Consider the following 14,660-nt stretch of genomic DNA (forward strand, 5'->3'; position numbering starts at 1 on the left):
GCCATTTATTCAGCAGCCTCACATAACGTTATGTTTCGTGGTTGCTATTTATCGAGCAACTAGTTAGTGGTTACTGTAAAAATGACCACGTGATTTGTGTGCAAACAATGTAATTTTATCTGTGTGAACGCTTTCCTGGTTTTACCACCATATCAAAATATGAACCTGAATAATTCTGGATTTGTCAACTTGACCTTGCAATTTTCATCTATGATTACCACAATGACGTACTTCAGAGAGAGGGAGGATTCACTCTTTCTTTTGGCTGATGTAAGTATTAATGCTCATTTGAACAGCTGTTTCTAGAGAATATTGATTGTAATTAGGATCATAGTTTGACATTTCATAGACTATTCCTGTTTTGTATACATGTGTCATGCATTTGAGGGTCCATTTTATTTGCATCATTCAAAAATCAATCTTTATGGGTAATAAGCCTGTTAGAATTTAACTGTGAATTGCAAGATAGGCAGACATACTTGAGCTGGTCAAGCGGTTGTATCACAAGATATAACACATAGTGACATATAAGCATAACCTCTATAGAGGAGTATTGAAAAGAAAGACACAAGTATGTTCTCTATGTATTTAATGAATTTCTTCCTACTTTTTGTTAATTGCTGCACTTAGGTCACTGCAACTCCAGCAGATGTAGAGAGAAGCTTCACTGTTCCCAGAATCCCAAGGTGATTGCACTTGGTAAGGCAATGAAAATTATTTAATTAATTGATACTATGGCTGAGATTATGATCAGATGGTGGGTCTGTACAACACCAGCTTTAAGATCTTACGCATAGGCTGAACAATACTAAAAAGCTGCTGTGATGTTTGCTACAGGAGAATCTGTTCTCCAAGCAAAAACATGGATGCTAACTATGGAGGGCAGCATCATCATCCAGCCGCAGGAGCTAACAGATTTTTCATCAGCATTAGCTGTCCTGTTTGGCTGCTACTATGTATTCAATGTGCAGTACCAGAAAGAGGCGGCCAGTACACTGGAGTTTATTCAGAGGTTCGTACATCATTAAATACTTCAAAAGCAGCATAACACCACTTGTTAAATGACAGTGTGACAACAAATTGCGCAGAATTTATATAATTTGGGTTAGGGTCAATTCACTTTGATATATATTTTATTGATCAAATATAAATCCTGTGTAAGCACATTGAGAGCAATGAAAATAACTGTGGTCAAATTCCTTGTATGTGTACAAATACTTGGCCATTAAAGTTGATTCTGATTCTCATTTTGATATTAACCATCAATTTAGTAGATGAGGGATGTGAAGTGTATTGGTGGGAAAATGGACAGTGATTTTGTTGTAATGCCAACCCGTCTAGGCTGAAAAAGGGCAGCTCAGTGGTAAGAATTGTTGCCTCGAAGTAAGAACATCCTGGGTATGCATGTGCTGGCCAGCTAGGGCCTTTCTTTGAGTTTCCTCCCATTGCTATACTTTTTCTCACATGTATGTTAGGCTAATTAGTGAGTCTATAAATCTTTTTATATATTTTTTTAATTGATTTTTTTTTTCCAAATGAGGGTTGCAGCATAAGGTAACCCAAAATATATTTTGTTGTAATGGTGATTCGAATGATTCAGTGATTTGAATGTCATGGATCATCAACTAATTATGCACTTTACCTGTAGGTATTCAGTACATATTGCTTTTATTGGCCCCAAAGTGCATACATTACGGAGTTATGACAGTTGGAGAACACTGGTATGAGAAATAATTTATTTTTTCTTGTGCTTGAAGGTTCATTCTGAGAATCAACCCTGATGGCACCAAATCGCAATCAAAGTCACACATCAGCCAAAAATCTGGATAGAGGATGCAAAGAAAAAGCATCAGTCTGAATCTCCCTGTGGCATCTCTCATCAGAGAGATTGTTGACTTTTATTGGCAAAATTACTAAAAAGTAACAACAAACAGATTTTGTATTGCATTTTATTTTGGCTTGTATCACTTTGAAAATGTGTAAGTTTTAGCTATGTTACATTACAGATACATTGGAACATGTTTTACTAAGTAAATGTTCAACAAAGACAATAAATTTAAAATCTGCATTAGTAATTGTGATTTTTTTTGGGGTTGGGGGGTGTTTCTACAATTAGATTTTCTTACTGGTGGAAAATATTAATAAAAAAAAAATACAAATGAAATCTTAACTAAATAACATTTAAATTAAATTAATTATAAATGAAAATACAGTACATGTGCTGTAAATGAAAATACAGTAATATTACTGTAAAAAATTACAGCAAACTTTTTACAGTGTGTGCCTATAAAACTAGCTATAAATAACTTAAGTAACTGCTTAAGTCTTAGGCCTGTTTCACAACACCACATACATAAATTCCATGTTAAGTGGCATTACAGCGTAACTGCAACAGCAGGCTTGCATTCTGCTTTCTATTCTCTACTTTCTTGAACAGCCAATGGTTAGGGCCATGAAAGCTGCCTACTTTCGCTTGCTTTTTATGCTTTTCTTGTCTCATTGAAAACCGTTTTAGACACTGCACACACATCGTGAAACAGAGGTGCTTGAAATGTAAGATAAGAGTTAAATATAAGAGCAGGTTCAACATGTGCTGTTGTTGGATTAGCGCAAAAATTTAATTTTTCAAATAAATATTTGTATAGAAGACCCAAAAATTAGAGAAGAAAGCCTGTGCACAGTGCCCAGTCATGCCTTATTTCATGCTGATGTATGAGTAAAGGATCAGCTTATTTAGATGCAAGAATTTTAATACATTATTTCATCACAGGAAAGCAACAATACAATATCTTTTATATATATTAACAATAATTTTTATAGCAGTGTTTAAGTATTTGACACTACACCCTGTCTACTTTGGGCACGGCACATCAACGCACCATAATGGCTTGAGGCTGTCTTTAATGGATGTGTCGAAGTGAACATTCCAAACCATTTATTTGTCTTGTTGGCAGGAGTAGTGCCAGCGCATGCAGTGCAAAATGGAACAGGACACCTATTTACTGTTGGCGCAATGCAATGCGTAGCAACAGATGCTTCCTGTGTAAACAGCATCATTGATTATAATAAAATCTATTGGCTTTTGATGTGATACGACGCAAGCGTCCAGTGTAGACAGGGTGTTAGAGGTTTGTGCAAAACAACAATTTGTAATTTACAGTATACTAGCTAATAAAATGTAAAACAAAGTGAATTCTGCAAATAAAAATAGGCTTTCCATATGAATCACAGGGAACTTCTGCGTTGTGGAAAAAGGTTGTTACAGAAAGTAAAGTATTTTCTGGGTTACTACATTGAGTATTTCCTTTAATAATGATCAGAAATTCTAAAAATAATTATTTGGAGTGATTTATTGTGAAATTTTACAAATCTTATTGTACATGAGGAGGGGAACCACTGTAACACTCAAATGTTAATTCATCAACACGAAGAGAACCTAAAACTCCAAAGTGTAGCTATAAAGGAATAGTTTATCAGAATGTTTTTATCCTGTCATTTGATTTACTCACACTAATGTTGTGCGTTCCAAACTTGTATGACTTTCTTTCATGGAACACAAAGGACAGGTAAGAAACATCTTCACACAGCTTTTTTGTCATATAATGAATTTGAATTGTGACTCCAAACTGTGGGGGGAGTAAAATATTTGGAATGAGATGATTTCTATTTATTTATTTTAATTTAATTACACAATGTTAAACATAACAGGCTTGGGAAAAATATGTATACTTTTTTCAAATAAAAACTGTATGTTAAAAAGCTATGCATTCATGAGTATGTTGGAGTTTCATAGTATTTTATAGTATGCATGACATAGTTTTGTTGCAGGAAATGTGTAACTTTCTTTCATGCACAGTGTAATCATAGAATTAACTTAGTTTGTCTTGCCTATGTGGTTGAATATTTGGAAGAATTTGACTCTTATCTTGCTGACCTTATTTGCAGTGACTGGTTAAATGACACACTGTACATAAAAGAGAGAGAACAACAAATATAATCCTTATTATCATTGCCACTGCATACATCAACAACGTTTGGTTACGTATGTAACCTCCGTTCCCCGAGGGAGGGAACGACACGTTGTGTCGGAGAAGCAACATTAGGGGTCTCTCTTGAGCGCCGATATTCACCTCTGATCTTATTGAAAAGGGCCAATGGGAGTTGGCAGTCAGTATTTGCATACCCCGCCCCCGGACATACGGGTATTTAAGCGGGGCAAATACGGGAGTTCATTCAGGATTTTTCTGAGGAGCCGGAAATGGTCCGGCCACAACAGTGGCTCGGTTCAGCGACATGGCGGAGGAAAGACACAGCGTGTCGTTCCCTCCCTCGGGAGCGGAGGTTACATACGTAACCAAACGTTCCCCTTCTGTCGCTCTCTCCACGTTGTGTCGGAGAAGCGACACTAGGGGACCCATTCCAATCTTGCCATGTGCTGAACCTTGTACATGGACCGCCGATACAGAGGCGGGCAGGGATTTCATCCAGTGCCACGCATCGTCTGTACCTGGCTGCACGTACCCTTCCCCAATGCCCCATAAGAACATCGGAGTCCTTCTAGTTACGCTGGGAGGGGAACAAGGCTATGTTTGCCAACATGGGAATGGGCCAGCCTGGCTGGGACTCTTTTCTCTCTATGTTTCTCGCATAGAGCAATCACGGCCGGGGCGTGAGCTCGGACCCGTAAGGGTAGGGGCACGGCCTGGGTGTGATAAGCCAGTGTGATGGCATCGACAACCCAGTGGGCGAGCCTCTGTTTGGAGACGGCATTCCCGTTCTGCCGTCCCCCAAAGCAGACAAAGAGCTGCTCAGAGCGTCTGGTGCTCTGTGTGCGGTCCAGGTAAATGCGCAGGGCGCGCACTGGACACAGCAACGAAAGGGCTGGGTCTGCCTCCTCCCAGGGCAGTGCTTGCAGGTTCACTACCTGATCTCGGAATGGTGTGGTAGGAACCTTGGGCACATAGCCCGGTCGCGGTCTTAGGATCACAGACGTATCTGCCGGACCGAACTCCAGGCAAGTGTCGCTGACAGAGAACGCTTGCAGGTCCCCGACCCTCTTAATGGAGGCGAGCGCGATCAGCAGGGCCGTCTTAAGAGAGAGGGCCCTGAGTCCAACTGATTTGAGCGGCTCGAAGGGAGATCTCTGGAGTCCTGCCAAGACTACCGAGAGATACCAGGAGGGAACTAGGCCTGGCTGGGAGGGATTCAACCTCCGGGCGCCTCTCAGGAACCTGAGGATCAGGTCGTGCTTACCCAAAGACTTGCCGTCTACAGGATCGTGGTGGGTGGCGATAGCGGCAACATACACCTTGACGGTGGACGGGGACAGCCTCCTGTCCAGCCTCTCCTGTAGGAACAGAAGCACTGACCTAATCGCGCATCTCTGCGGGTCTTTGGCTCGGGAAGAACACCAATCTGCGAACAAGCGCCACTTTAGGGCGTAAAGGTGCCTGGTAGAGGGAGCTCTGGCTTGGTTGATGGTATTCACAACGGTCGCCGGTAAGCCGGCTAACTCTTCCGCGTCCCATCCAGGGACCAGACGTGGAGGTTCCAGAGGTCTGGGTGCGGGTGCCAGAGCGTGCCCTGTCCCTGAGAGAGGAGGTCCTTTCTCAGGGGAATTCGCCAGGGAGGAGCTGTCGCGAGGAGCCTGAGTTCCCGAGAACCAAGTCCGAGTGGGCCAGTAGGGGGCCACCAACATGACTTGCTCCTCGTCCTCCCTGACCTTGCACAGTACCGGTGCAAGAAGGCTCACTGGGGAAATGCGTACTTGCGCAGCCCTGAGGGCCAGCTGTGTGCCAGCGCGTCTGTCCTGAGGGGAGCCTCTGTTAGGGCGTACCAGAGCAGGCAGTGGGAGGTTTCCTGGGCGGCGGACAGGTCTTCCTGGGCCTTGCCAAACCGTTCCCAAATCAGCTGGACCGACTGGGGGTGAAGCCTCCACTCCCCGCCGGGCAGGCGTTGTCGTGATAGCGCGTCCGCTATGACGTTGAGCTTGCCGGGGATGTGAGTGGCACGCAGCGACTTGAGTCGCTGCTGGCTCCATAGGAGGAGACGGCGGGCGAGTTGTGACATGTGGCGGGAGCGTACGCCGCCTTGGCGATTTATGTATCTAGATTGTGGTGCTGTCCGATCTCACGAGGACATGTTTGTCCCGAACTAACGGGAGGAACTTCCTGAGAGCAAGAAGGACGGTCAGCAACTCCAGCCAATTGATGTGCCAATGCAGCGGGGCCCCTTTCCAACGGCCCGCTGCTGCGTGCCCGCTGCACACGGCACCCCACCCGGACCGGGAGTCATCGGTTGTGACCAGGATGCGTCGGGACACCTGCTGCAGGGGCACTCCTGCCCGTAAAAAGCAGAGGTCTGTCCAGGGTCGGAGTGTTTTGAGGCAGGCGGGGGTGATCCTTACCTGATGCGTGCCGCGGTGCCATGCTTGTCTCGGGACTCGAGTCTGGAGCCAGTGCTGGAGTGGTCTCATATGCATCAACCCCAGCGGCGCGACCGCTGCGGAGGACGCCATATGCCCCAGGAGCCTCTGGAAAAGTTTTAGAGGGACCACTGTGCCTGGCTTGAAGGAAGCGAGGCAGTCCAGCACCGACTGAGCACGCTCGCTCGTGAGACGTGCTGTCATTGAGACTGAGTCTAACTCCAACCCGAGAAAAGAGATGCTCTGAACCGAGTGAGCTTGCTCTTTTCCCAGTTGACCTGAAGCCCCAAGCGGCTGAGGTGCCGGAGCACCTGGTCTCTGTGTGTGCATAGTAACTCTCGAGAGTGTGCTAGGATGAGCCAGTCGTCGAGGTAGTTGAGAATCGCGGATGCCGGCTACTCGTGGCGGGGCAAGGGACTTTCGTGAAGACGCGAGGGACAGAGACAGGCGAAGGGAGGACTTTGTACTGAAACGCCTGGCCGTCGAGCGCGAACCGTAGGAAGGGTCGGTGTCGTGGCAGAATTGAGGCGTGGAAGTACGAGTCCTTCAGGTCCACCGCTGCGAACCAATCTAGATGCTGAGCGCCAGCCAGAATATTTCTCTGCGTAAGCATTTTGAGCGGGAGTTTTAACAAGGCCCAATTAAAAACTTCGCAAGTCCAGGATTGGTCAGTAAGCCGCCGCCTTTCCTGGGTACAATGAAGTAAGGGCTGTAGAAACCCTTCCTCATTTCGGTTGGAGGGACGGGCTCTACAGCGCCCTTGGCTAAGAGGGTCGCGATTTCCGTGCGCAGGGAACTGGCGTGCTCGCCGTGTACTGCGTAAAGCGGACGCCCCTGAAGGGGTGGGAGCGGGCAAACTGAATTGCGTAACCGAGTCGAATGGTCGGTGCAGCCAGCGTGATGCATTGGGAAGCGAAAGCCATGCTTCCCAGCTCTGCGCTAGGGGCACCAAAGGGACGCAGTATTTTGGACATACCGGCGGGGCCTCGCAGCGGAGCGGAACAGGTAATTCAGCGTCGGGCGGCCGTTCGCGGCCTGAGGCTGAGGTGCTGAGAATAGACTCAAAGCACTTACCTTGCTCCAGCGCCCGGCAGGGGCGGGATCTTGACTGAGGAGGAGGTCTGATGTTGGCGTCCTCTGGACTCGTCTGAACCGGCCGGCCGGGGACAGTCGTGGGCAGGCGGAAGGCGGGATCGCCGCGTCCGGTGTACCGGGACTGTTGTGATCTGAAAGCACATTGCCGTGAAAGCGGCATTTGCGAGCCAGGTGACCCAGAGGCAAAGGAAATAGCTCTTTTATTGAGAATGTGGGTACCACAGCCCCCGTCAGGGGGTGTGGCAAATGAAAAAACAAAGGATTCTCCTCCCGGCCCTCCACCAGGGGATGGAGTGGTCTTACCACCTCCGGAGCTAACATCTTCGGCTCTGGGTCGGCTGTCTCAGGAACGCTTGGGAGCCTTCCGGGTCCTGGAGGGGGTTCGTGAGACAGGGGGCGTGCGCCGCCTGCGGAGTGCTCGACGCTGGGGCTGAGAGCTGGGCCCGGGTTGAGGTGGAGCAGGAGCTGGGCCCGTAGCGGCAGGTCTGCGGCGGGGCATGATGTGCGAAATGGCCTCCGTCTGCTTCTTCACCATGGAGAACTGTTGGGCGAAGTCCTCGATGGTGTCACCGAAAAGGCCAATCTGGGAGACAGGTGCGTCCAGGAAGCGGTTTTTGTCAGCCTCACGCATCTCGACCAGGTTGAGCCAAAGATGGCGTTCCTGGACCACTAGGGTGGCCATCGTCTGTCCGAGTGCCTGCGCTGTGGCCTTCGTCGCTCTCAGGGCGAGGTCGGTCGCAGTACCTGCAGCACATCAGGATCAGGTCCACCCCCGTGCATGTTTCTGAGAGCTTTGGCCTGGTGGACTTGCAGGAGGGCCATCGCATGCAGGGCGGAGGCAGCGCGTCCAGCCGTAGTGTAGGCCTTCGCGTTAAGCGAGGATGTTGTCCTACAGGGCTTGGATGGGAGTACGGGGCGACCCCGCCAGGAGGTAGGGCAACCGGGGCATAGATGGTGCGCAACTGCCCTATCAACCTGGGGAATCGCGTCGTACCCGTGGCGCTCTCCGCCGTCGAGGGTGGAGAGAGTGGAGCTTTCTTTTGAAAGAAAAAAAAAGCTTTCTGCTTTTTTGCTTTCTGTTGAAAGCGAGCCGCGACTGCAACGTGGTCATGGTCATGTTCTCGCAGTGAGAACATGAACCATCCACAAACGCCGCCTCGGTGTGATCGCGGCCCAAACACACGAAACAGCGCCTGTGGCCGTCTGAAGCAGAGAGCACTCTACCGCATCCAGGAACGACACAGGGGCGGAAAGGCATCTTGAAAAAGACGCGTCCTTAAAAGGACGTTCAACACCACTGTGTTTGCTCTTTTAGAGAAAATTACTCTTTTAGTAAAAACTCTTGTAATACACAGTGTGTGTGTGTACGTGTCTGCGCTGTCGAAAGCGCTCAGGGGCAACAATGCACGCCATGCACTGAGAAGGAGAAAGCCGCTGTTGTGCACCGTCAAGATCCAACAGCATGCAGATCGTCAGAGGAAAACAGGAACGTTTAAGTGGCGTGTAACTCGCAGCAAACTGCAGACAGACCATCGGCTCCGAAGAAATTTTCTGAATGAACTCCCGTATTTGCCTCGCTTAAATACCCGTATGTCCGGGGGCGGGGAATGCAAATACTGACTGCCAACTCCCATTGGCCCTTTTCAATAAGATCAGAGGTGAATATCGGCGCTCAAGAGAGACCCCTAGTGTCGCTTCTCCGACACAACGTGGAGAGAGCGACAGAAGGGGAACCTAACCTACCTCAATTTCCTCACTGCTCTCTGAACATGAGAAAGTTCTGGGGTGTTTCTGGCACTGCCCCCTCCATAGTGCTTCATCCTTTCTTGGTCTTTTTCTGTTGGAATGGCTGTTCTCTACACTATAAAGCTGTTTCAGCATTGCAGATCTACCTCCTGGTATTATTAAAGAAATTGTTCACCCATTAATGATAATTTTCTCATAATTTAATCATCCTTTTGCGATCTCAAGCTCGTATGGTGTTCTTTCTTCCACGGAACATAACATGATATTTTAAAGGAGAGCTGTCTGTTTGTCCATACGATGCAAGTGAATGGTGACCAAACTCCTGAGCGATCATGATTTCAAGCTCGATTACATTTCCTAGTGCTTGACGTGTGCACAAAGTGCTATATGGTGCTATAGTAAGTGTAATCATCAGCTTGAAATCATGATCGCCAAAGAAAACGCTGATGTCAAGATTTAAATTTAAAATTTAAATTTTTTGTCTGTTCTCACCCAAAATCGATTGGATCGCTTCAAAAGGCATGGATTAAACTACTGGAGTCATATGAATTACTTTATGCTGTATTTATGTGCTTTGTGGAGCTTGAAAGTGTTGGTCACCATTTACTTGCATTGTATGGACAAACAGACATCATATCTCCATAAAAAATACCTCAAAAGAAAGAATGTAATTCAAGTTTGAGATGGCATAATTTGAGTAAAAGATAAGAGAATTACCATTTTGGGGTTAATTATTCCTTTAAATAATAATTACCATGATATGGATAGTATACAAATTCATAATACATTTTAACTCTGCATTATACACACTACACTACATTGCACACAGAAAAGAACTGCTGTCTATGGGCGCTTCACTCAAATTGTGCAGAAACTGCCCAAAATGTACTGTTTCTGGGGTGAAACACCCCATTTCCCACAGATTATTGGAGATTGGGGCTTCTTTAAATTTCCACCAGATCGTTGCATCAGGAAGAATTCTGGATTTTACATAAATTATGATAATTCACGGGTGTGTAAAACATGTGAGGATGTGTATTCATGTACCTGTTACATGTCTGACATAATCATACAGGGTCATTGTACCAAGTTTAAACTTCTTTTGCTGATATTTCAGAAAATAACCCACATACTTTCTTCACTGTAATCCATAGATATTCCTTTATATTAACTTTTATTAACATTTAAATAAATTTTTTACATTCTATAAAGCTTAAAAGGTTATTAAAACTGCAGCACTGCCTATTTACACCATTGAAATCTGCAGCTCGAAAGAACCAGGAAGCAGGGTGTCCTGCGGTGTGACGTCTGAGTAATTTCATCTATAAACATCTAGTCAGATGAGTTATGTTGATATGACTTTATTTTGGCAGTCAACACAATAACGTTTAGAACATGGCAATGAACCCTTTTCTGTTTGTGTTGTAAGTATCAACAAAGTTTAACCTGTAAACAGAATGTATGTAATTCCTAAATACAAAAAACAAACATATCTATTGACATGATAAAGATGTTACAGTTCAAACAGACAAGCTGTTTACTGAAAATAAATGATATTTTACACACATTTACACATAAATATATCTAGATTGTGTGAAATGAGTTGATACTTACATATTGTTTGTTTTGCTTGCTAGTTCTCTTTGGAGTCTCTTCCAGTCTCATCTCCGTCGAAATTTACAAGTGAGAAGAACACATGCACAAGTCAAATGAACCCATCTTCAATGCGTGGTGCATGCGCTCATATTATAGCAATTCATTTCCTAATTTATTAGTTTTATTTTTATTGTTCATTGTTGTAAAAATAATAGTAATAATAATAATAAACATGTAAGATCCTTGCATATACACTGGCAGCCAAAAGTTTGGAATAATATACAGAGTTTGCTTTTATGGAAAGAAATTGGTACTTTTATTCACCAAAGTGGCATTCAACTGATCACAATTTATAGTCTGGACATTAATAATAAGAAAAAGTAGCATTACAATTAAATAAAAAAAAAAAAAGAAACTTCTTAAACTACTTCAAAGAGTTCTCATCAAAACATCCTGCACTTGCAGCAATGACAGCTTTGCAGATCCTTGGCACTCTAGCTGTCAGTGTGTCCAGATACTCAGGTGGCATTTCACCCCACGCTTCCAGTAGCACTTGCCATAGATGTGGCTGTCTTGTCGGGCACTTCTCACGCACCTTACAGTCTAGCTGATCCCACAAAAGCTCACTGGGATTAAGATCCATAGCACTCTTTTCCAATTATCTGTTGTCCAATGTTTCTTTGTCCACTATAAGCTTTTCTTTTTGTTTCAAAAGGGGCTTTTTCTTTGCCCTTCTTCCCATAATGCCAGCACCCCTGAGTCTCCTCTTTACTGTTGTACATGATATTGGTGTTGAGTGGGTAGAATTAAGCTGTCAGCAGAGGACATGTTAGGCATCTATTTCCCAAACTAGAGACTCTGACGTACTTATCTTCTTGTTTAGTTGTACATCTGGCCTTCTACATCACTTTCTGCCCTTGTTAGAGCCAGTTGTCCTTTGTCTTTAAAGACTGTAGTGTACATCTTTGTATGAAATCTTTTTTGTATAGCCTTCATTCCTCAAAACAGTGATTGACTGATGAGTTTCTATTGAAAGCTGTTTCTTTTTTTTGCCATTTTTTACCTAAATGGAAGCGCAGCGTAGTTCTAGCGGGAAGACTAGCAGCTGTACATCATCACATCATTAGCTGGGTAATTCCTAGCCAATCGCATGTAAGCCATTGCTTTATATGTCTGTTCACAATCATCACATTGCTGTTTCAGTGTGCTAACACGGCAAACTCCACCACCCCACCACCACCAGTTGAGCCCTGTCCCACACAGGGGTAGGCTCCTCGCCCCTGCCTCCTATCTCCGGCAGGACATTACGGTTCCGGGTACAACTCCCTCGGACCGCCGGACGAGGCCTACGCCAAAGAGAGAGACATTACTTTCTGTTTTACATTTATCAAAACAGCCTGCGTGTCTTCCCGATAGAATAATATTGACCTTAAGACATGCCGGTCTATTGCATACTGTGGCAACTCAATAACAAACACAAAGATAATGTTAAGCTTAATTTAACGAACCAGATATCTTTCAGCAGTTTTTTATATAATGGCAAGTGATTTTCTTGTACCAAATTAGCAATTTAGCATGATTACTCAACAATAAGGTATTGGAGTGATGACTGGAAATGGGCCCTGTCTAGATTTGATCAAAAATTACTTTTTTCAAATAGTGATGGTGATGTTTTTACATCAGCAATGTCCTGACTGTACTTTGTTGAATGTTACTTTGGTGAATTAAAATACCAATTTCCTTCTGAAACAGCAAAATCTTTACATTGTACATCTGTAGTGTTTTCAATGTCTTCATTAAATGTTTGCTGATAGATCCACCGCTTCCCTTCTCATCTCTCCTGATAATCACGTGTCAGAAGAACTGACCTAAATAAATGGATCTACCAGCTCTGAGAATTCGCCTCCTTGAGCAAGGGGATTGTCCAGTTGAGGATCATGTCCATGAGTTTCTTCAGCTGGTGAATTTATGAAGACCGCTCTCTGGTAATTTTCTTCAGAGCTGGTCTGAAAAGTACACTGAAGGAACTGATCCCTCCGGCAGATCCTCACTGGACACTGGCCGACTACGTAGAGGTGGCTCTGGAACTCTGTTGCTCACCCATCACTGTGGGAAAGATGACAACTGCTCCAAGCCTTCCACGTCTCCTTGCTCCAAGCCTTCCACGGCTCCTGTCTCCAAGGTAGCTCCTCTCCATACATTCCCCCTAAATACATTTTCGAGGGGGGGGGCTCACCCTCTCCAAGCTCCGGTGGTCAATGCCCCACCGCAGTCAGCGGTAGCGACCACAGAGGTGGCATTTTCTCCATACGCTGTAAATTATGGCTGGAATACCGGGCCACAACCAGTGCCCATGCCTGCCACAGTTAATGAGCCAGTGCCCATGCCTGCCACAGTTAACGTGCTAGTGCCCATGCCTGCCACTGTTAATGACCCCTTGCCCATGACTGCCACGGTTAACGAGCAATTTCCCATGGCTGCCACGGTTAACGAGTCAGTGCCCATGCCTTCCACAGTTAATGAGCAATTGCCCATGCCGGCCACGGTTAATGAGCCTGCACCAATGCCTGTAGACTTGACCGTCCCAGAGTCGATGTCTGTAGCCTCGACCGTTCCCATAACAATGCTCCCAGCTGTCCGGAAAAGAAGGAGAAGGAAAAAGACACCTTCTTCCCAGTCACTGCCAGTGCTCACAACCACGGAGGTCATTCCCCGATCGCTGCCAGTGCTCAAGACCATGGAGGTCATTCCCCGGTCGCTGCCAGTGCTCATGACAACGGAGGTCTTTCCCCAGTCACTGCCAGTGCTCATGACTACAGAGGTCTATCCCCAGTCTCTGCCTGTGCTAACAACCATGGGAGTCAGTTCCCAGTCATCCGCAGCTTAGTCCTGATCCCTCCGCAGCTCTTAGTCCCGAGCCTTCCACGGCCTCATCCCACGATCCTCTTTTGGTTCCACCTCCCATGGCTCTGCCCCTCGAGCCTTCCAGGGCTATGCCTTTCCTGGCTCTGCCTCCCATGAGTCTGCCTTCCATGGCTCCGCCCCTTGAGCCTTCCATGGCTCCACCTTCCTTGGCTTCACCCCTCAAGCCTCTCATGGCTTCACCTTCCTTGGCTTCACCTTTCTTGGCCCCGCCTGTCGAACCTCTCCAGGCTCCGCATGCCTTCGTCGAGCCTCTCTCGGCTTAACCTGCCACCGTTGACCTTCCATGGCTCAGCCTTCTGTGTCTCCCACTGCTCCGCCCTCAATCCCTGGATCTCCACCTCCTACTGTTCAGCCCGCTACACCACTATCTCCCAAATCCTCCATCCTCCTGTGGATCTGTCTCCGGACCCATCTCTGGTTCTGCCATTGGGATCTCAAGTCCCTACTCCTGCAGCTCCGCCTCTGGATCCACCTATGGCCCCACCCCCTAAGTTTCCACCTCCTGTGCCGTAAACGCCAGACCCCATTCCCTTCCTAGAGCTGCATCCCAGGTCTCCTGACCCAGTCCCTGCACTGTGGCTGCCTCCTAGGATTCCTGACTCAGTCCCTGCCCTGTGGCCGCCTCTCAGGCCTCTTGACCCAGTCCCTGCCCTGTGGCTGCCTCCCAGGCCCCCCGACCCAGTCTCTGCCCTGTGGCCACCTCCTAGGCCTCCTGACTCAGTCTCTGCCATGCGGTCACCTCCCAGGCCTCCTCACGATTCTATTCCAGCCCTGAGGCCACCCCCCCAGTCCTTGCCCTCTTGTCTCCTTCCTTGATCATTCCTCACCTTATGCATCATCCTACCCTTCTCATCCATCTTTGGGGCGCCAGGAG

At 46.6% G+C, this 14,660-nt stretch overlaps 1 pseudogene; it reads left to right on the forward strand.

The window, feature by feature from the left end:
* Nucleotides 1–875: 875 nt before the first annotated feature.
* Nucleotides 876–14,660, forward strand: part of LOC127654567 (parathyroid hormone 2 receptor-like) — a 125,259-nt pseudogene continuing 111,474 nt past the window's right edge.

The sequence above is a fragment of the Xyrauchen texanus genome, chromosome 14, assembly GCF_025860055.1.
Source record: "Xyrauchen texanus isolate HMW12.3.18 chromosome 14, RBS_HiC_50CHRs, whole genome shotgun sequence".
Lineage (NCBI taxonomy): Eukaryota > Metazoa > Chordata > Actinopteri > Cypriniformes > Catostomidae > Xyrauchen > Xyrauchen texanus.